This window comes from Crinia signifera, chromosome 2 (genome assembly GCF_055691185.1).
Source record: "Crinia signifera chromosome 2, ASM5569118v1, whole genome shotgun sequence".
NCBI classification, from domain to species: Eukaryota; Metazoa; Chordata; class Amphibia; order Anura; family Myobatrachidae; genus Crinia; species Crinia signifera.
In genome coordinates, this window is record NC_139218.1 from 36117574 (window position 1) to 36140214 (window position 22641).

The 22641-nt window shown below is 43.6% G+C and overlaps 1 protein-coding gene across 2 annotated transcripts in view; it reads left to right on the forward strand.

Moving 5' to 3' along the window:
• NRIP1 (nuclear receptor interacting protein 1) overlaps nucleotides 1–22641 on the forward strand; it is a 63340-nt gene that overhangs the window by 33011 nt on the left and 7688 nt on the right. The window lies entirely within an intron of this gene.

Below are 22641 nucleotides of genomic sequence, written 5' to 3' on the forward strand. Positions count from 1 at the left end.
TTGGAGCTGAAAAAGCGAATCACCCTATTCAATGACCTCTATTCGCCGATGACGACCGGTGAATGAAGCCCCAATCGCCAAATGTTATTCTCTACAAATCGCCGGTTTTTGTCTATAGGAATTTTCATGGGGATTCGCCGGTAGTCGACGGGAATCACCATGAATCGCCAAAAGTGTATTCAATGAGAAGTTGGCGATTCTTATTTCTTGTTTGATATCACCGTTCCTCACCGAGTGTCCCTCGTCATCTTTTTGTGGTGAACTTTTATAGGAACCTGTGAAATAATTGGTTTTAAGTGTTCAATTTAACTCTGCAAGTGTAATGTATTATTATTTGCTGCCCTTGTGTGATGTGATGGTCGTAGAAGTGCTATACAAATATATATTTAATTTTTTCTGGTATTTTTTTTTTCTCCCACAACGCACTGTTCTTACCCATGGTGCACCTCACTTACCCATGATTCTCCTCCCCACCTCACTCCTTCGTTTGGCCTTTGGGGAGATTACACAGCTTTTGCAGTCTGCTGTATTGGAATCGTTTTTTCAGGGTAATTTGCATTTTTCTTGCATTTTTCTTGCATTTCACTGCAATTTCTTACAGTACTGAAGCTGTTTAGGGAAACGCCGGATTGGCTGAGAATCGCCGTTGGGGGCGGCGATTCTCAGCCACGTTGAATAGGGTGACACAGCTAGTCCCGGCGACTCCCGACGCTTGGCGAATCGACGTAAAAAACCGGTGAATGGCTGGCGAATGTAAAATCTGAATCGCTGTGACCAACGATTCAGGTCATTGAATACCGCCCATTGTGTACACAACAGCCACAGGTGTTACTAGATCTATGGGGCCTCCAGCAAAGAAAAAATTTCACAGGCCTTCCCCTGCTGTGCATCACTCAGTACAGGGCGTGCAATTGCCTGCTGAGCCCCATAGGCTGTGCCGGCCAGGGGTAGTGTTCATCTCGTACTAATGAGTCCGTGTGGCTGGCAGTATTTCTGGGTGCAGGGATCCGCTTCACGTCCTGGAGGTGGTCGGGCCCCGTAGCAGCCACACTCCTAACACCTACAATAACTACGCCTGTGGTAACAGCCTTGTATCAAGTACATTCTGAGCAGTGTTAGAGCTTTGTATGTGTTGCGCGTCCACAGGGATATCGTATGTGTGAACTGTGAATAAATGCTGTTTTTGAGCACAAGCTGTAAATGCTGTACGTCTGTATGTCTGGTCACAGCTAAGCGGGCTTGCTGCATGACAATACTGTATATCAGGGCTTGACAAATTTTTAAAAAATCTAGGAGCCAGGATGAAAATGTAGGAGCCAGAAAAAAAAGTGACAGTGTGCGCCAAAAAGTAACACCATTATGCCTATTACACATGTCATATATCCATTACACATATCCACACGCCACAATGCCCATGACACATTATGCCACACACTGAAAAACCTTTTGCATACTATACCACACACAATAATGCCCATTACATATACCGCGCACACCGTAATGCCCATTACACGGTAAACCAAACACCGTAATGCCTATTACATATTACCACACGCCATAATGCCCATGGCATATTATGCCACAGTGCTTCTTACATACATGCTCATTGCTATGGGTTTGTGGCTTGATGCCAGGCAGGGGCAGACTGAGAAAAAAAAATTACGGGGGGGGGGGGGGGGGGGAGCCTCTGTTCTCTGGTGCCTCTGTTCTCTGGTGCCTCTGTTCTCTGGTGCCTCTGTTCTCTGGTGCCTCTGTTCTCTGGTGCCTCTGCGTAAGCAGCGGGTCCCCGTGGTGGGTTATAATGTGCAATACAACAGCCAGCATAGTGGCAGCCCGATCAAACACGGCAGATGGACAGGGAGCTGGCAGCAGCATCTCTGTACGCAGTGGGTCCACGTGGCTTGCTATTATATCAGCACTTACAAGTTACAGCAGTCTTGGGTGCCCGTTTCATACACTTAAAAAGATGGCGCCGCAGTGGGTTATGTTCAATATAACAGCCAGCACGGCAGCAGCCCGGCAGAGCGGTGCAGAACTCTTCCGGCTGCCGCTGTATCAGAGCAGGTCAGCACAGCGCGCCTATTTCAAAGCTCAAGCACGGCTCTCGATTAGCTCGTGTAATAGGCACGCCGCGGACCTGATCTGATGCAGTGGCAGCCGGGAGAGTTCTGCACCGCTCTGCCGGGCTGGCTGTTATATTGAACATAACCCACTGCGGCGTCATCTTTTTACGTGTCTGAAACGGGCACCCAAGGCTGCTGTAAGTGCTGATAGCTAGCCACGGGGACCCGCTGCTTACAGAGACGCTGCTGCCAGGCCAGCTCCCTGCCTCTCCCTGTCCATCTCCTGGCAGCCGGGAGTGTTGTGAACTGCGCTGCCCGCTGCTATCAAGCCACCACTCTGCCTGGGGGTTCTGCTTCCTGGAAAATCTGGTCGCCAGGAAGCAGAATCTGGTCGCCATGGCGACCTGGCCCCCGGGTATTGTCGAGCCCTGCTGTATATGGTTGGAGTATGTTCACTACTGCATAATCTTGTAATACTCGTTTATACAGGATTCTATATTAGTTGACCTAGTCCTAGCGCTATATGTATCTATTCTCCATCACATTTTTATTTTACAGCTTATACCAGTGATTTTCAACCCTTTTACCTCGCTGCACACCATGAGATCCACACAGGGAAAAACACAATGGCCCCCACAGGAAAAAAAACAAACCTATTGGCCCCCATATGATAAAAACAAGCACACTGGTCCCCACAGGTAACAACAATAAAATACATTGGCCCTTTACATGAAAACAAGAGTCCAGTAAATAACAGTTGAACCGATGGTGGCTGTAATAAACTGGTTTGGGCATCGCTAGATCTGGGGGCACACTTGAGACCAGCTCAAGGCACACTAGTGTGCCACGGCACTGTGGTTGAAAAATGCTGGCTTAAAAAAAAAGTTAAAACCCGTGTTGACCTTTGACTGTCGACCTATATATTTCAAGCAAAATTACAAATGTTCTAATTTTACACCCATCCAACCCAATGACTCAAGGCCACCATTGCTATGCAACTTGATCATACAGTTTGGCAAGAACCCTCTGCATTACGGTTGAACCCAATATGTCATGGGTAGCTCTTTGCATTGTGTATAGATGCCTATTTCAGTATGTAAGCTGACGAGCAGGGCCCTCTCACCTGTTTCCTTGTCATTACTATTTTTCCCCATTTATTAAGGTGAATACCCTGGCAGCATAGAATTAATAAAAGTATACTTTTTTTTGTGCTCATTCTAGCACTCGACACCTTTTCATAATTCATGCAGTTTATTTTGCCTGCCTGGGGTGTTACTCTGCTGTGGTGTTTCTAACACAGTTTCGTATCTCTCTGCTGAAATACAGATGAAACTGTGCTAGAAGCACTACAGCAGAGAGACACCTTAGGCAGTAATGAGGAACTGCTCCGGTTTTGAGAGATGCAGAGTGCAAGACTGACCCCTACTTGTAACATGCGCACAGATGGAGACCTGCAACACTATATCCAGATTATTATCGTTATTATTTGCCTTTTACATGCACTTATGCTGACTTGTGCCCCTTTATCTCTACTGTTGGTTACCTCATTTTAACTGTGTTTAAAACCGGTTGTACGATGCACAGCCAACAAATCCGATCTCTCCATACAGGCATTATTGGTCTCTTTAACCTCTTCTGTCTCTCCCCAAGGACATCTGTGACCTATACGCTGAAGATGCTTGAAGGCATTATCATTGTGAGCTTAACCAGCTAGAATACTCCTGCTCAGACCCACTGCAGACCTGACAGATCTGTGAGCAGCCCTCCTCCTGCTGCAGCAGCAGCAGCCACTTCCTGCTCTTTGCTTTGTACAGTCTCCCAGGTCTATTCTTTCCATCTGCTTTGATACAATCTGAGTAAATATTAGTCCAGTTAAGGCTTTAAAGGTGAATTCCTTATGGTCAAAAAAAGAAAAACATTTCTGACTCCTGGTGTTGATTAGAACTCAATGCGATCAATGGCCAAGTCCACACAATTTATTTGTTTTTATATTTATCTTTCTTTTTTCCCCGCTTAACCCTTTTAGTGAATTAACGAGCTTGAGTGCCGGATTGTGGATGATCAGTTACTAGTTCAGGCATGCACACAAGGGGTTAACAATGCATTCCGTGCACTTAAATTATTTGAAGGAATGTAGCCTATATTTAAACTAAAACATTATGTGCCGCATTCCTGGCGCTGGTATCTTGCGCACTGATAGGCTGACTTACTACGAATTTTTGCCCAGCTCATAAAACGCGTGGGTGGCCATTTTATTTGGAAATTCCGTGGTGCACAAATAGGGATACTGGTCCATGGTTTTGCAGGATAGCACTTAAATCTGTAGCTTTAAAATGTATGCTCCCCCCTACCCCAAAAAATGCAAATCCACTTTAGGTGCCTGAGTGGGGCGTGAAAGTGGGATCTTTATGAAGCTTAACTTGTTTTGGCTTTTTTTTTTTTTACGTTTTCAATTTTTTTTGCAATTTTTTGTTTTTGCCTCTAGCAACGCTCACTTTAGGGATACTGTTCTCCGGTTAGGCAGCTGGGGGTGGCCGATGAATGTCCCATGATCCAGTGCCCCGCAGCCTTGCTGCAAGAGAAAATGGCATTTATGGGGGCAGATTTATTAAGCCTGGTGAAATGATAAAGTGGAAGGTGATAAAAGCACCAGCCAATCAGCTACTAACAAATTTTTTAAGCCCAGCCCAGTTAGTAGCTGATTGGCTGGTGCTTTACCAACTTTCACTTTATTACATTACCTAAAAAAAAACACCCCATGATCACTTTTCTTATAATCAGGCTGTGGGACACTGCCTCGTGCTTAGTCCTACTGGTTTGTTTTATTAGATTTTACTGGGTTACTACTATGCATTACTGGACTCTTTGAAAGTGGTACTGGCATTATGTAGTTGTAGTGGGAGGAGCATATTATTATTATTTACAGTTTCTTGTATAGCGCAGCAGATTCCTTTGGGCCTTACAATTGTAGACCGTGATAAAACAAACAGACAGACAGACTTGGATGTAAGAGGGCCCTGCTGCAAGCTTAGCATATGTTTTAAAGCACCAGTTTAAGCTCCAGTCCTAACCTGGAGTCCCATGGACCAGTGTCCCACAGCCTGCGTAAAATAAAAAAATTTAACTGTAATTGATCAAAAAGCCTATTAGCAGGGACATTCATGGTAGATTACCTAAGGTAGAGTGTTCCCTGCTCATAAGAGCTTACATTCTAATGATGAGTTGGGGAAGACTGGCGTTACTATTCAATTTTACACCAGGGAGAAGATACCGCTAGAGAATGTAACTTGCCCAATACATTAGATTAATTTTTATTTATTTTTTTGCGTTGCGTGTCGTCTCGTCTAGTGTGTACTGGGCTTTAGGTAGTAATTAACCCTTCAAGTCAGGCTCAACAGCCCTAGCGCTAGTAGCAGAGCAAGTGGTGAGCCACTTTAAAAAAAGATCATTAACATCTTTCAAATTTTAATGTAGACCATTTTTGAATACAAAACATTGCTATTAATTTAAACCAGACTGGCTGAATTGCTAAAAAATCAGATGTGGACTGCAAAGGGTTAAACTTTAAACACAGTTTGTAAGTTATCAGTTTATCAGTAGTGAGGCTGGATGCAATGCTAGCACACAAAGGGGGCACAATTAATTCCTCCACAATGTGGTTTATCGGGGCAGGATGGCGCCCCGTAGCATTGCTAACTAAAACGTGCACGGTTCCCCTTCCGTAATTACCCACATTGTGCGCAGCCTCGTGCTTAATTGAATCTGCCTCGAAGGGTTTATAGTATTTGTTTTTCTACCATTCCTAATAGTCTATATAGATTGTATATAAGACTCTCAGTAAATTCACCTGGAACCTTACCCTGGATACAACCGCTGTTAAATCATCCTAATGCAATCTTTGCCTGTGGCCTTTACACCGTGGCTTAAAATGTGTTTCGGATTTGTTTTAGGTTGCATGGGGGGAGGGGAGGGGGGGTATACATAATTGCGTATGTGGGATTATACATGCAGTTATGTCTCTTTGTAATACTCAGTCGTGACCATGTTTTTAGCCTCTCCCTGCACGGATGGGTTATTTATACATATTTGCATATGCGGGATTATACATGCAATTATGTATTTTTTGTATTACTCCGCGGTGACAATTTTTTTTAATCATCTCCCCGCACGGATTGGGTTAAGAGACCACATCCCTGTCAAAGACTTTGTTTTTCATTTTGCCTTTCATACTGGCACAGATCCGGCTAAGAGCAGCCCAGATTAGTTCAGAAAACCTTTGAAGAGATTTAAGATGTCCTTCAGCCAGTTTGAAGGTTTTTGTCTTGTAAATCCAGTACAAGGACGCCTGCAGGCATCTCGACCCTTGCTGTGTTGCTGATGCAACTCAAGGTCAATCCAACCCGCCCTGTGACATTCAAGCGCACACAAAATTATGCAGCGAAACTGCTTCAGCGTCCAGCCAACCAAAACTTCTCCGCTCATCAGTAAACGAGGTGCTTAAATTATTTCTTTCACCCTTTTTTTTTTTTTTTTTTTCGTTTTGCTGTAAGACATAATCCAGGATTTCTGCTGTGTGTGATGACAAGGTCATTTCTTACTTAATTAGAACACATGTAAAGAACAAAGCTTAACTGCTTCAAAACAGCTTTGTAGTTGATGGAGAGGATCTCCATTATTTAAAGGAAACGTCTCCCATGGAATGACAGACGCTGAATTTTAAATACAGTACTTTTTTTTTTTTTTTTTTTTACCCTCCGCTCCAATGAGCTTTTTTTTGGACATTTTTTAATTTTGTAATCCAGAATGTTTTCAGTCTCACTGGTATAAGCAAAAATAGATTAAGAAAATGTTTGTTTATTTTCAGACGTTGAATAATAGGACAATTTGCAGGATTTTTTTTTGTTATTTCGGTTAGAACTGTTGTATTCTCCAGGGGTGATGAGAGCTGGTTGTAGCAAGACCCTACCAGTGAATGATGAGCCAGCCTACCATGGTTGTAATTGGTCAATACATGCATTCGCTACCAGAACTTGCAGGAGACTCACAATTTTTCATGGAGTCCCCTGGGCTCCCGGCTTCTACACGCATACTGCCTATTTCCCGGGAGGACAATACTGTTCGGGGGTGGGGCTAAAATTACACAGTTTTATTATAATTGTGTGATTTTTGTCCCCAATACCTCTTCATGGAGCCTCTGTTTTTGGTGTTGATTACAAAATTTGGGCCAGATGTAATGGCACCCGAGTTGGCCATAGGTGTGGGTTCCCGGATGAACTTGGACATATTTTCAAAGCGGTATGGTCCTGCCTTTGCAAAGGACTGCCGCTTTCAAAAAAGGAGATGACCTACAGATAAATTGGGTTGGAGGGACAGCCATAAGAGAGAGACATCGAGACCATGGGGGATGAAGGACAAAGATGGGAAGGTAGGCAAAACCAAGGGTGTAACTACCATAGGTGCAGGGGGTGCAGCTTCTATGGGCCCCACATTCCTTTTCCAAGAAACATGTGCACATAATTTTTTCACCATTGGGTGGTACAAAGGGGCTCTTACAAACTTTTGCTATGGGGCCTACAAATATCTAGTTACGCCACTGGGCAAAACATAGCAATTGGGGGGAAAAATCTATGACGGCTAGTGCTCTGGTGAAAAGAAGGCTCCAAAAGATTAGTTTCTAAAAGTATTTCTGTTGCTTACACATGGTTGGAGGGATGGGTGTCCTGTTGATGGATCTACAATGTCTTGATCGACCATGTGATCTTTTACCACACTCCCGTCGCTCTAATGCTGGTATCTAAAGGTGGCCATACACATGCAAATTTATCTTCAGATCTGGCTGGTTGGAACAAAAACATGGTAATGGATGAGAGTAAATGACAGTTGACCATTTGCTTGGAAATGCTGGAAAACTGACAAACTGTCACTCATCCATAACCATGTTTATGTTCCAACAAGCCAGATAGTAAGATCAATCTTACTAGTGTATGGGCACCTTAAGGTGGACATGTATCAAACCTTGGAGAGTGCTAAAGTATGAACCAACCCATTAGATCAGACTCTTCACAGAAGAAATAGGGAAACTCTGGCCCTCTAGCTGCTGTTGGACTACACATCCCAGCATGCCCTGCTAGAGTTTTTTCTATTTGGCCATGCTGGGATGCGTAATTCAACAAAAGCTTGAAGGACAAAGGTTCCTCATGCCTGTTTTTTTTTTTCAGTTCTGATTGAAAAATGGCAGAATCTCTCCACACCTTGATCAATTCTCCCCCAAATGTCCACCGAACCTAAACCAGAGTCAAATTAAATAAATTGGCTTTAGCTCCTGAAAAAGTGAAATCCTGATTTGGTGCACAGTTTCCGAATGTCCCAAATCTTGATGGTCGCTAAATGGAATACTGGTTCGGGTGGATGCCCTTTCTAAACTGAAGAACCTATAGGAGCTATGAACACTGAAGGTCCAGGTCACTTAGGTCCAACGTTACTGAGCCCCCTCTGCAGTCTGGCTGACTGGAAGCGTAAACTAGTCTAGCCTGCGTAGCTAGATGCAGCCCATCTGTTCTCAACTGTTTTCCAGGAGCTTCCTCTGCTAAATGAGAGTTTTCCCCTAATGGCAAACAGGGTGCCGGATATTTTGCTTGTTTAACGGCCGACTAATAGGATATAAATCCACTGACCTATATACAGAGACTGTGACGTAGCGATGCTCACCACTGTTATTTTTTCTTCTCTTATATATTTTTTTGGGGGGTTCTGCTTGCAGTTTTTATATACACAATTGAAATCTGACCTAAAAATGGTCTCGCATTTTCTTTATTTGAACTAAACCTACATTAAATATTGACTTCTAATGCCCAGAGAATAAGTGGCAATGGGGATTATCTCCTGTACACAACAATAAGAAATGAGATGCGTAAATGCCAGCGATATGGCTTGTAATCAGTTGCTGAAATATTCCAGCAAAAAAAAATATGGCTAATGCCCATACACTAGTAAGATTTATCTGCAGATCCAGATCTGGCTGGTTGGAACAAAAACATGGTTATGGATGAGTGACAGTTTGGCAGTTTTCCAGCATTTCCAAGCAAATGGTCAACTGTCATTTGCTCTCATCCATAACCAGGATTTTGTACCAACCAGACAGATCTGAAGATAAATCTGCGTGTGTATGGCCACCTTTAGAGAATTGCTTTGGCCTAACACATGGAAAGGGGGTTCCATGCACCGGGCGGTAAAATGCCCATAGCGGGTTAAATGTAATCGGGTGAAAGAAGGCAGGGGTGTAGAAGTTTGTCCGAAAATAACCATATTTATAAGGTAAGCTGTCATAGTGGTCGACAGTCAATACGTCGACCACTCTATTGGTCGACACATAAAGGTCAGTGTGGTCAAAGGTCAACATGAGTTTTTCATGATTTTGTTTTTTACGCAGACTTGTGAGCACTTTGCCATCGCAGTGGGCATAGAGGGAGAATATTATAGTGCCTGAAGCATGGCGAGCGCAGTGGAACACTAATACGGGTGTACATGTCGACAGAGACACTAAAAAGCCTGTGTCAACCTTTCCCCATGTCGACATTTTGCCTGTCAACCAATAGTGGTCGACCTAATGATCGACACCCATTTCTAAAGTGGCAATCATTTAAAAGGCAAAACCAACCTGGTTATCCCTTGTAAATGATTGGTGCTTTAAAAATATGACCGTTCCCAGACTGAGGGGTAGATGTATGAAGCAGTGATAAGGGAGGAGAAGTGATAAAATGCCTGGTACTTTATCACTGGCCAATCAGCTTTTGACTTTCTTTTTAAACCCAGCCTGTAACTTAACAGTCAGGAGCTGATTGGCTGGTGAAAAAGTACCAGGCACTTTATCACTTCTCCTCCCTTATCACTGCTTCATACATCAATCTACCCCACACTCCCATGCCTACATCTTCTCACACCCCATGACATTTTACCGTTGTCGCTCTTATTGACCATAGAATCCACCTACAACCACCACCTTCATCTCCTGTGCTCAAGAACTGTTCTCAAAACATGCAGCAGCGATCAGGTCTGAGGAAGCATTTTTACCACTGCGATAGACTTGTATACATAAACAATCGTTACTATCTTGTTAGCATGTAATCACCCTTTACTAACCCTTTCTCCCTCCATGATCCCACCCATACTTGTTTCCCCATAATGCATAAAAGTAAGATTAAAGTGGGAGATTCACACCAAACTTTTATAGTCTGGGGGCAAGATGACGCAATTCACTGTGAACGACCTCATTGTTGCTCCCTTCACAGTGCCACAATTCTCATTATTTGTACTCAATGAACGGAGTGCGATGACGTTATTTATGGTACCGCAAACCACTCACCTACCGGCATTAATCATTGTTTATTTACAGGGCGTGGGTAAAAGCTGGAAAGTTTGGGGGTACATGAGTGTTAATGGTCTCATCTGTGCTTGCAAACTTCACCGCCTCACTCCCACACCCAGCTCTGCTTTTAGTGCAAGTGAAAGGCTGACGCCCCTGACTGCGCTGTTCTTGGCCCCCCCAGTACAGTTTGGGTCAGTGGATCGCTCTGTAGTGTGCCTGCTGAGGGGTCGGATTGCTGGTGCCAGCTAGAAGAAAAAAATGACTAATCCATGTTTTTTTTTTACCACTATACCAATAAATCACTTAAATAGGTTTGAACATCCAAAATACATTTAAAGTACAAAAAGCTTCAGCGTTATGGCACTGCCAGTGCCCCAATCGGCACGCAGTGTCCTTATTTCTAATCTTATTGTTCCGTGGAATGCACTTAAGTCGCCCGTTCGGCCAGAAATCTATGTTGGGTTGTTGTGCAGATGCAATAAAGCCAGCAGTGATAATGAGCAATTCATATTCACATGTATGAACACAACGTTCCGCTTCTCACAACGGAAGCGTCAATTAACCCCACATTGGCTGAGCTTTGTGTCTCGAAGAACAATTCAAGTTCAAGAACGTCTTTGCAGAACATTGTGTCTTAGTACCCCCCCCCCCCCGGCGTGACCTTTTTCATTTACCATAACCGCCCCAGTTCATTGCTTTTGTTGTTGCACATTTTTCCCCAGTCCCCTTCTGTTTGGTTTTCGGCACCTAAAGGGTGGAAAGGTTGTTGTAATTGGCACCCGCAGCTGCTCTCTCTTTTGACAGGGGATAATTTTGCATCCAATGCTTTGTGTGACAGCTGCCTAATTGGGCATTCTCTCCTTGTAGCAAGCATGCCTCCTTCAAGCCTCCCTGCTGACAAATGGTGGTGGATTATAGATGGGGACATGCTGACCCATTTGACCTTGCTGAGACAGCAGGGAGGAGCCTGCTGCCTCACTCGGCAGGCTTCGGGTCATCCAAAGTACAAGGTCACAAGCCAGGTGGGGAGGGCGGCGGCGGTGGTGGGGGCACTTGCTGTCACGTGGGCCACCCGCCAGTGTCACTGTGTCAAGGGCGATTGCTACATTATTGATTATCGTCCTTTTCATGATGTCTCATTGCTGCTGCTTATATATTGGATGTCAGCGATTAGAGTACGGTGCAGTGAGCAAGCCATAGAGAATGGAAATTATAATGTTGAAAGCCTTGAAACATTGATCTACATCCTTGTCATTGCCACTAGATTAAATGCTTGATATTGTCAGAGGGTAAAAGCGTCTCCTCTCGGTCGTCGCGCGGAACCGAGTAATTGCAAAACTTGTAAAAGTTCTTCGTAGTCCCCCCGTTATTTTGAGCAGCGATGCCGCGGGATATTTATTTGAAATGCAAAACTATAGGTATAAATAATTAAATACAAATTTAATGGTTTGTCAGTTGACGTGAATTACGCAGCAATTTCACATGCCACGCATCGCACGTTTAGCGTATCGAAACATCGAGAACTACGTTTTTTGTTTAGTGTCAGTCATTGTCTGACATTGTCTGATTATTTTTATACCGTTGTTTTTAGATGATATTTGGACCTCCTTTTTGAATGGTTAATCAAAGGTTTCATGGCTGAGCGCTTCCTCCCAGGCTTTTATTGCGCAGCAATTTTTATGTTGGGGTTTAGTGAAGGGGAATTGCTCTGCAGATTTGGTGTCTGGCCCCCCCAGATGTCTCCGGACAAAGAGGTTACACGCTGTTTGTTGCCACAGCAGCGAACTAACATACGGTGCAATGGTTACCTAGGTGTTGTTGCACAGATCCAATGCAAAACGATCTAACTTTTTTTATTTTTTTAAATCTTTATTAACAAAGCACTTGCAATCAATTTTTTTTTTTTCAATGTGATAATAAAACGAGGCGAATGGTATTTTTTATTAGTAGTGCGTTGAACTGATGTTTCTGGTAACATGTCTTGTTGCTTTTTATTTTTTTTTTCCCCTCCTTTACTCAGTCTTAACCGTACACTAAGATGTAATTGGAGTCCCTCGAGGTAAAAGTCAGTCAGTGGTATGGAGTGATGAATTAGTTCACTCAAGTCCACTTGGCTGTGTGTAGGGACGTGTTTACGTGGTTAATACTGACCTTGTTCTGCATATGCTTAGCTGCACTGAGTGATTCGAGCATAGCAGAGGTTTTAATCCGATGGCCTGACACGCACATTGTTGATTAGTACCAGTAGGTGTCTTAGAAGATATTCTTCTTCTCCTTATTACTGGTCAGGACCTGGGCATCGTGGAGTCAAGTCAAAGGAGAAAGGATGTATTTGTATTAGTATTCTAGGGAAGGCGTTGTGTCTGCAGAACGAATTGATTGCTACGCTGTACCTGTGCTGGGCACCGCTGCTGGGGGAGAGAGGTATGCTTTTGTAATCTGCTGTTGCCACATCAAGCATCTTGTCTTCTTTCTTTTTTAATACGCAGAGAGGCTTGAAAATATGACAATGGGTGAGTGAAGTGTGCGGCGCGGGAAGCTGTCATATTAATTAGGTTACTGTTCCATTAGATTGGCGGCTTGTCTTGGGTTTTATTCTAAAGTTGGCTTTTATTTATCCGTATGCCTTTTTTTTGTGTGCCGGTCTGTTAGGCTGCATATGGCATTGCAATGTAGGTCTCGTTAAGAAACTCAAGAGTCTCCGACCATGCCAAGACGTAGCGTGGACGGAGATTCTTCCCTAATGATGTTTGTGTAGCAAGCTGAGCCTTTGCCTGTGTAAATTAGCACTAGAGCCAGCCCCAGTGTTACATCCACTCTCGCAGAACAGACCATTTCATTAACATTGCTCGGTAGACTGACACGAGGTTTAAATCCGTGTGGAGCTTATCGCGTAACGTGACCAGAGAAGGTAACAGTGGGGAAGGTCTCCTAAGGACCCTGTCGACAACCTTTTCAGTGTTGGGGGGGGGGGGGGGGGGGCTTATAAAAGCTGGTCGGAGGCAGCTTTTCTAAGTAAAATATATTGTCCATATTTAAGTTTCTATCCTATTTCTATATAAATATAGCAGAGAAGCACAGTAGTTGGCATTACATAACTCCTGCCTTGGTATTGTTAGGGACCAGGGTGCTTGCAGCAGGATGTATGTGTATTCTTCATGTGTTCTTGTGGGTTTACCTCAGGTGTTCCTGTTGCCCCCTAAAGTTCAAAAGTAATACGCACATTTCTGGTACATTAATACCACTTTCAGATCGCAAAATACAGGATCGCACCGGGACTTTGAGATGGTATAGTACTGAAGCGACCCTGGATTTTGCTCTCTGGCCCCTTCAGCGACCTGGAATTATTGCTGGTTTGCTGACGCCATGCGGGGGAGGAGGCAAAGGTTTGAGCTGATGCTGCTCCAAGTACTGTTTCCTCCATCAGTGTGAACGGGAATCTGGTCGCTCCACCCGATTAACCCGTTCGCACTGTACAGCAACCACACAATGAACCCGGCTTTTTTTTTTTTTTTACCAGTTTGTAATGCCGGGTTGCTGCCGGTTTACAGAACCCAGGTATGCCCTTTCAGATTGCGCCTATTACGGCGTCGAGCCGGCAACAAACTGGCATGAACCCGGTAATTAGGTGTGATATGAAAGGGGTATTACTGGCCTCTCCCTGTATGTTTCAGTTTATATCAGGCCATTAGATTGTCAGCTCCCTAGAGGAGAGATTGATCTGAATGATTATAATAATATATTTATTGACATATTGATATTTCGTTGCTCTTTACAATTGGAAACAACAGTGATAAAACATACTGGGTAGAAACAAACTGACATGGAGGTAGGAGGGCCCTGCTCGCAAGCTTACAATCTATAGGGATAATAGGAGGGATACAGAAGGATAGATTTCCATAGCATGGCAGTCAGACCAGATTGCAAGACAGTCCTGATGGGATGCAGTTAGATATGAATGCTACTTGAGGTTAATATGTTTTATCCACAAATCTATCCTCCTTGCTCGTCTGCCCCTCTCCTTTAAATTGTAAGCTCTTGTGACCAAGGCACTCTGCGCTTACTTATAAGGTCAAACCCCTCTACCGCCCACAATTGCTTCTAACCTTGGGGCACAGCAGCCAGTTCTACTGCAATGTTTTTTGTTTTTTTTATGTAAGTCTCTTCGTTTCGCTTCCTTCTGGTTCCGTACTATGTGTTAGGCACTGTGAATGTTTGGGATCCCATTAAGATACAACTTTTGGATATTGTCCAGTGATTTCAAGAATAGCTTATGCAATAGCGGTTACTTCCAAATAGCCTCCATTGCCATCATAACATCAGCCTAGCCCTGTCACATACTGCGCAGTTCCTGTCTTCCCTAACATAAACACGAGGCCGAGCCACTGCTCCCAGATGTTCTGCACACTCCCGTACTGCTGCTGTGACTCTAATGAGGTGAGGTTTGCAGAGAAGTCTCAGCTGATAAACAGATTAAATACAATGAGGTTGTCAAACAAACCTTCAAAATCACTGCGAGAAGTATACAGATACCCAAGCTAAGAAAGTATACTCTATTTAATTTATATGTATCAACAATGAAATATGAAGGTAGGGCTGTAGCCACCAAGAAGTTGGACATGAGGAGCGTTTGACTGGCATGCAAATGATGATCTGATGGCGTTGCTGTGCATGGGCGCAGAGTCTGAAACAGGAAAAGGCCTTCCTTAAACTAGCCATGGTTTCACAACTTCAGGACTCGAGTAATACTTAACTCCACGATAAGTGTAGAAATGCTTGAACCCAGGTGACAGAATTAGTACCTCCGTTATTTTGATTTGTGCTCCAGCAGGGATATTCTTAATACCTGTACTGTTGTCGGGTCTTAAGGCTCAAGGTTGTGAAACACTGCTCTAGGTTGCCATCGCATCAAGAGTTCCTGCCCTCTGCCTTGTCCTACAGTTGGAGCAATCTGTATTATCCCACTTCCGGTGGGGCCCGGGGATGGTCGCACTCACGTGGAGCTCCCGGCTTCCACCCCTGGCCCCTGGAGAAGCGACTAAGAGCTTGCCCCTGCCGGCGGCCACACAGCACCGCGTCCCCCCCTTCCCAGCAATTGAACAAACCCAGACTCCTCCATTAGATTGCCGGATATTGAGACTTGATTTGTAAATCAAATACACATGGTGCACTGGTTTACATGTTGGAATCCACTACATAATCCATTCCAGAATGATGCAACATTGAGTCATCTTTTCTCTCTACAGTAATAAACACACCAACTTTTATCACCGGCATGGGAAAAAATAAGATGCAGGTCAGATCCCTTGCTAGAAGATAGGTATGGATCCAGACGGACAGGATTCCGACCCATCTTCTGACAGTGGCATCCCGACTGTCCTAATCCTGACCTATTTTAGAATCCCGTTGATACCGTAGTAACCAGCAGTGATTTTAGATATATTTAACTCCATAATATAGAGAGGCTTAATGTATGTGCATGTCTAGTTGTGAGATACTCGCCTGCTAAAGTCATAGTAACTAAATATAGGTTTGTTTATGGACGATTAGCATAGAGGTTAGCACTACGCCTCACAGCACTGTGCTTACTGGCGTATCTATAAAGGGTGCAAATGGTGTGGCACAATGCCAGTATACTGCACCACCGGAGAGGAGGGGGCCCAATCGGTGCCTCTACACCGCCCCCCCATCTCTCTAAAAGCGCCTCTGACTGACTAAAGTAATGAGTTTAATTCCCAGTTATGGTCAGTCTGTGTAGAGTCTGTATGAAATCCCTGTGTCTGCATGAGTTTCCTCCCATACTCCAAACACATCCTAATGGGTTCATTGACAACCGAGGGGAAACAAAAATGAAGTCCCCTATAGTATTCGTGTCCATGTTTTAATAAATTTAAAGTATGCGCATTTTATGATGGAGCGAGAATGTAATTTTTTATTTGGCTGCACGTCCCCTAGAATTATGATAGCCCTACATCACTAATTTGTCTCCTGCACCTCTTTGTGGTATTAGGAAATTGGCGTGGACTGTAGGCGCCATCGTCTTCATCCCACTTTGCATACAGCGCCAAGAGTTTATTTTCCCCCCCTGAAGTCTGATTTATTGATGATTGTTATTTTCTGCGCGCGTCAGACTTTCTGTTTAGATTAAATGACCAAGTGACAAGTACACAGTAACAAAATATCTGTATTAGAAACTGATGGCGCGTATAGTTATGCACGGGACTCATTTATCAAAATTATGGACCATAAAATATAAGGGTCTAGGAAAGAGCTGGTCTCATTTGCAAATGAAAGAAGAGCCGTATCCTTAATTATTTCCATAAACCTGTCCTGTAAATGCAGACAACTAAAATACGTATATTTTGCTGTTTTGTATAAGAATCGTGAAAGGATGTATGTAGTTTATGATGCTTTCAAATTGCAAACCTGCTTTCAACCCGTTTTTTTTTTTAAACGTTTCAAAAAATGGGTCGAAAGCCAGTTAAACCCCTTTCACATTCAATCTTCTAAATTTTAAATTACCATTTCAATAATGTTTTTGTACCTTTCACATTCAACTGGGAGGCTGGGTTTTATCCCACACCTCCGTGCAGAAAATGTAGCGCTGCGGCCAGCTGTTGGCTGGTGTCACCGTGTGTGTGGCGAATAGATGCTCGCAGACCCCAGTGTATGGGGACATTCCAAGTAGCGGGGCACGAAGCTCTGTTATGCTGTAGACCGCTGCCTGTACAGACTTTTCTCCCGGCAGCAGCACAGATCTCCCCGGTGCAGGGGTTGGATATAAGGCAGGGTTCCGATGCGCACGCCGGGCACAGCCTGTAGCAGCAGGCACCTCTGCTCCTTAGGATGAATGTGGTAGGGTTAAGTCTCCTGCTTCTGGCCGCCCTTGGAGTGGCAATGGCTTGGAAGGTGTTCCAGACCCTGTCCCACCTGAGGCCCCAGTGCCACACAGCGGCGGGGTCCCTAGTTCCCATCCTCTGCAGGGACCCCGTCGCTATCTGCCCATCCGGGGCAGGGCCCCCCTGGTTCCCATCCTCTGCAGGGACTGCAGAGTGTAATCAGGCAGGGATATATCCGATCACCTGCCTGATTACAGTCATGTGGTCAGAATACCGTTTCAGATCCGTTCACACTACATACTGCATTGGCTCTGAAATGGGTAGGACCCTGCATTTAACCCATTTTGAATTATCGGTTTTCTAGAACCGGTAAATTCAGAGCGGACCTTTCACATTACAGCTAGAACCGTTTTAAAGCCCTTAAAAATCTGCAATATACCGGTTTTTAGCTGTAATGTGAAAGGGGTATGAGAGATCACAAATGAGCAATGTAGATCGCTACGCACACAGCCATGTGTCAGCAATGTATGCTGAGCGATCTGGCAGGGACAGTTTTCTCCGGTGAGAACACTGGCCCTGAACGGCGCTTAACTAGATTTATTTGGCATGTTGCATATTAATCGCCGAGTGTAGGCCCCATACGAGAGAATAGCGACTTTATCTTAAATTTTTTTATTGTAACAAAAATATCTGCAAGATTACATATCGTAAACCGATTTAAAGCGTGCTTTGTTTACAGCTGTGACACGTTTACATGCCCCTTTCCTGCCATACTTTTCATGATATTAATGTTTTTGAGGTGCAGTAAAAAGTCAGTGTGTACACTTGATATAATAAGATAAAAGCTGTTTTTGCACGAAGGCAAAATTGTTGATTCAGTGACCTAGCCAGTACAGTAAGCGTATTGTTTACAGCCCAGAGTTCATTTATCGGGTCATTTAACAGCTCTAAGTAGGTACAGCATTGTACTGAATGTCTTTATGCCAAATTAGCCAACAGGCTAGAGTTTAGCGTGAGGTCAGGGACTTTAAATAAATGTGTGCTTTGTTCAGTATTAGAGACAGCATGTTAAGTTTATGCAAATTGTATTTCTAGCAATCGTCATGAGATTTGGTGATGGATACGAGCGTAATAGGCTTCTGAATTTCTGAAAGTCTTGGTTAGCAACCATTTTATAAAGTACCATAAACTTAACATGCAAGAAAAACAAATGTGGTTACGTTTTCCTAGACGTTAACCTTTGTGCAGCGATTAGTTCATACATCTTGCTGCAGGAACGTCTGTGAATGTTATGCTGGGCACTCATTGCCTGTCCGTTGGCCAGTTTGTTCCAGCAACATGTCTTTTAAATGACGTCGTTCACAGACCTATTGTGTTGACTGTATAATACAGCCAATGTGCAATATATATAAAGATATATATTGGTGTATTGTGTTGCGTGTCCATAAAACCTGTGGTATAAGCTGAAAGTGACTGCACAACTGGGAGGGCAGATGTAGATGCCCGCCCAGTTGTGAATGCAGCAGAAGCCTGTAGGAAATAGATGCCTACTGCGTGCATCTGCAAGTTCCAAGTGCTGCGTCTCAGGACCTCGGTCCGATCAGACTTGCGATAGTAGTAGACCTCAAGCAGTCTGCTCGAACTGATTGGCCGTCTGATTCAGGTCCCGGAAGGCTGCGTCTGACCAAAAGACCAGCGTATATCTCAGAGGGTTCACCTTTACATAAAGGAAGTATGGCATCACTGCCTTTTTGCTAGGTAGAAATTAAGGGGGTTTTGGAATGGGTGGCACAGTTTCTTCGAGTGGAATCCTGCTTAAATTTTTCCAGGAACCTGATTTTGCCCAACAATTCAAATATTCACTATTGGCAAGAGCAGCTGAGATGCTTTCTTCCAGGAATTTTAAGTGAGGCATCAATTACTGTACAGCTGGAGGAACCACTAACTCTTCTCGATCAATCAATAGATGAATGTCCAGTGAGCCAAAAAGGCTAATAGGGGGGAAAGATTCTCCATACTAATTAAGTTTTATGTCCTTTTTACCTGCACATGATGGTAAAATATAAGGACAACGTTTATTCACTGGATGCACGATGTTTTACTTTACATTGTGTACTGTTACTTCCTGGCATCATTTTTTTACATTAATTTATTTTATTTTTTTTGTACATTTGCATAAAAGTTGCAAATTGTACTGGTCTGCTGCGGCATAGTCTACAGATGAGTTTCACCCGCGTAAGTCGCGGGTTTACCCCACTGGTCTGGTCACTGGACAGACAAAAATACTGGTATAGCCTCTTGTCTCCATCCCAGTTGTGGTGGCTAGAACTTGACACTTTAACATTTGTAGAAACGACACTCTGGGGGAGATTTATCGAAGCTTGGAGCGAAAGTAGAAAGCTGTAAAGTACCCACCAATGCGCTCCTGCCAGGTTACAGGCTGTGGAGGCTATGTATCAAAGCTTTGAGAGCAATAAAGTATCAAACAGCCTTTACAACAGGGGAGGGCAATATGAACTACACATCCCAGCATGCCTTGCATCAGTTTTAGCATGGCCATATGACAAAACGTAGGCATGGTATGTGTAGTTTATAAATAGCTGGAGGGACCCTTTTTGCCCACCACTGCTTTAAAGGCACCATCCATGGCAGTAAGGATGGTGTAATGGTTAGCATTACAGCCTCACAGCACTGAGGTCATGGGTTCGATTCCCACCATCGCTCTTACTGTGCAGAGTTTGTACATTCTCCCCGTGCTTGCGTGAGTTTCCTCTGGGTTCTCCGGTTTCCTTCCACAGTCTAAAGCTTTCATGTTTATTTGGTTTGTAGCCATTATCATAAGCTTTACTTTACCCCAGGTTTCTTCCCATATTAATCTCTATCTCATTCATGGTGGTGATGAACAATATTGGGATCTGGGTCAGAGTACTTTGCCACCCTAATGGTCGCTGTACAATCAGCACAGGTCCCTAAGTCCGCCTGTTGAGTATGCCAGGAGAGTAAAAATGGGCAAAAAAGATTGTAGACCACATGGGCAAATCATTTATAACAGGCATGTCCAAACTATGGCCCTCCAGCTGTTGTGAAACTACAAGTCCCATCATGCCTTTCCACAGTTTTGCTATTAGGGAATGCTAAAACTATGGCAAGGCATGCTGGGTTGTGTAGTTTCACAACAGCTGGAGGGACACCGTTTGCACCTGCCTGATTTTAAAACATTCAAAAACGGCACACTTACTAGTGCCAGTATCTAGGAGATGGCTAACCGCTTGCGATTTGACCGCCTGCAAAAACAAGTCCCAAGCCCCTCCTGCTGTGATAGTTTCTCTAGGTCAGCACTTGTGGCTACTCTAGGTTTGTCATGTTACAGTCTGCATCTGTCAGGCTATTACATGAAGCCCTGTGGTATCCCAAAATAAAATAGATATGTTTTTTCACACTATTTGGACAAATGAAACCTTTTTTTTTTTTTTTTGTAAATTAAAAATGGTTAACGTTCTACTGATCTTATAAGATTTTCACAAAACTGTAAGACGCCAACTCAAATCATCGCATTATCCATCTCTACTACAGCGTATGTATCATTTTCACAATCCCTTAATGGCTGGTCATCTCGACCTTTTACTGCTAATCTTAAATGACCAGTACAGTTTGACGTTCAGAATTTAAACTGAATGGTATTTGTAATGGATGCTGGTGGGAACATATTACTGTGCACACAGCAGGGGACGGGAAGTCGGTTGCCTTCATGAATAACCTGACAGCAGGCCCCAGTTTGTACAAGATTACTGATAACAGAGAGCAATAACTTGTACTTTACCTTTTTTAGTAAGTGAAAATACAATGTGGAATTCCTGAAGCTCTAAAAAGTTTTAGAAGGTATTACAGACCATGACTAGGTCGACAGTTAATATGTTGACATACATATGGTCAATAGGTTTAATTGACCATATCACATTTGACGATATCCCTAGTGATGCCATGCATGGTAAGGAAGGACAGAACAGCGATCGTTCCATCCTACATTAACATCACTGCAGTGTGTATGGGCAATCCGGGCTGATGGGGGCTTCGTTCCCATGTCAGAACGAATCCCTGTTGCTCCATCTTGAGTTCAATTACTTTTTTTTAATTTTGGAAAGAGTATATATAAGGGTTCTGGTCTTAGGAAATAGTTATTATATGTCCTTCTGAGAGAAGAAAAGTTTCCCTGTCTGCTCTACTGTTTATACGATGGATGACCATGAAGGTTATGCAAGGCTATAAACGTTGTCTCCTAAGCAAGATAAACATTTGTGACACAATGTACAGTATGCGTGAATTGTGTGTGTATGTATGTTAAGTGTATTCTAAACCCTAGAAGCTTGGATCAAATGGCAGCTGTTACATCAGTTTTGTTTGTAATCTTACATGCTACTGTATGACCTTGACGTGGCAATCGTGGACTTACCCTGCATTAAATCTATTTTAAGGGAGGTACAAGTTGACTTTCACGTGTTTGACTTTGTACTGTTTCTAAAGAAGGAACCAGAAAATATTTGCTTATCGCAAAACATGATGATAGGGGGGATGGGATAGGATTCGTCTTTTCTTAACAAAACTTATTTAGATTTTAAAGTGGACTCGTTATACCAACCTAGAACATTTTTCTTTTAAAAACCCGTCACAGAAAATGTTGTTTGCCCAACAATTAAATGTCATGTTAGCAATTTTTCAGGTGCGTACACATGATGTGCTAATCGTTAAGGATATGCATGATATTGTGCATATGGGCTATTGTGTAAGTGCTATATCGTTAATGATACGCACTTACGCTGGTCGTTCACAACCCTCCTCTGTCTGTACATGCAGACGAGTTTCGACTATCTTATCAGCGACAGCATGCTCCTGGGTGTGACCACTGAACGATAATGTAGTGAAATCCTTCAGAGTGTACGCACTATATCGCTTGTCCAGAAGTACAGGTTGTTCAAGGGGAAATTTTTAGCGATGTTGCATAATGTGTATGCACCTTAAATGCAATGTTTTACCGGCTATTTGGTTAATTAAACTAATACAATATTTAGGAGAAGGCAGTCTATTACCTAGTAATCACTCATACCTCTTTCACACACGACACAAATAACCCGGGTTGTGGCCAGGTCGACCCGGGTCACTGTGTAGTGTGAAAGGGTCTTTTGAAATATGCCAGGTCCAGCAATCCAAACTGGGTTAAAATAAGGGTTTTACGGGGTTTCTAAACAGTGTGAATAGGTAACCCAGGTCGAGGGACCCATCCACAGCATCCACTCCAAGCGCTGCCTCCTCCCCCACCCCTGATGATTCTCCGGCCCATCCCCAAGAATGGACACGTGCCCAAATCCTGGGTGCAACC